Below are 1,497 nucleotides of genomic sequence, written 5' to 3' on the forward strand. Positions count from 1 at the left end.
TAGCTGAATTACATAGATGAAAAATGAGGTGAGAAAAAGCTAACCTTGATTTGGTGGAAGGCTTTTCAGCTATCTTGTACAGTTCTTGAGGTATCACCTCATATACTTCCACTTCACTCCCAATCATGATGCAATGAATCATGATGGCTCTGTCAACAGTCACTTCTGACCGATTGCTAGTTGGGATGATAGAGTGTTGGATGAATTCCAACCATCCTCTAGCAACAGGCTTAATGCCAAGCCTTCTTAGTTGAGTGGGCTTGCCTTGGGAATTTTTTTTCCACTGTGCTCATTTCATACAGATGTTTGAGAGCACTTGATCCAATCTTTGATCAAAGTTGACTCTTCTAGTGTAAGGATGTGGGTCTCCTTACATCAAAGGCAAGTTGAATGCCAACCTCACACTTTCCGGAGTAAAGTCCAAGATTCTCCCTCAGACCATGGTGCTCCAATTTCTAGGATTAGGGTTCACACTAATGTCATGGTTTTTCGCGACCCATGTATTAGCATAGAACTCTTGCTCCATTAAGATCCCAACCTCTTGGATGGGATTGGTTAGGACTTCCCAACCTCTTCTCTGGATCTGTCTTCGGATTTTCGGATACTCATTCTTCTTAAGCATAAAAGGGACATCTAGGATCACCATCTTCTTTGCCACTACTTCATAGAAGTAGTCTTGGTGGGCTTTGGAGATGAATCTCTTCATCTCCCAAGATTTAGAGGTGGCGGCTATGACCTTTCCTTTCCTCTTTCTAGAGGTTCTCCAACTTTGGGTGCCATAAGTGGTAATGGAAAGCAAAAAGCAATGCTTTTCCCACACCAAAATTAAAAGCATTGCTCGTCCTTGAGCAAAAATAAATAAAAGAGAAGAATAGAGTAGAAGAAAAAGAAAATAGATGGAGATGGAGGGGGAGAAGGAATTCGGCCAAGGGGGCTTTAGAGTGTATGAAGTGTGTATAGGAAGGGTTAGTAAGAGGTGTTATTTATAGGAGTGGGCTAGGTTAAGGTTCGGTCATGGGTGGGGTAAATAGGAGAAAAATTTGATTTTAAAGTGGGTGGGGGTTGGTGTGGGTTTTAATGGTTTTGGGGAAGTGATATAGATATGATTGGGCTAGGGTTTATAAGGATGAGTGTATGGGGAAGTGTGAAAAAGAAGAAGGAAGAAGTGGGGTAGGTGAAAATGCTGTGGGACCCACTAGTCCTGAGAGGCTAGGGAATTCAGATTTCCTTCCCTTCTTCATGGACGTTGAACACCTAACACTATGCTCTTGGATGGCATTCAACACCAGCTATGCTACCAATTGGGGCATTGAATGCCCTGGCTCTGCCTCTGGCTGGCGTTCAACGCCAGCAAGTCTGCCAATTTGGGCATTGAATGCCCAGCCAGTGCTCCCTGGCTGGCATGCAATGCCAGCAAGACACTCTATCTAGAGTGTTATGTTTTCATTGCTGAGCCTTTCTGTCTCTATTCTAACTGCTTCACATGATCATGAACCT

The sequence above is a fragment of the Arachis ipaensis genome, chromosome B8 (assembly GCF_059453495.1).
Source record: "Arachis ipaensis isolate K30076 ecotype BB chromosome B8, ASM5945349v1, whole genome shotgun sequence".
Lineage (NCBI taxonomy): Eukaryota > Viridiplantae > Streptophyta > Magnoliopsida > Fabales > Fabaceae > Arachis > Arachis ipaensis.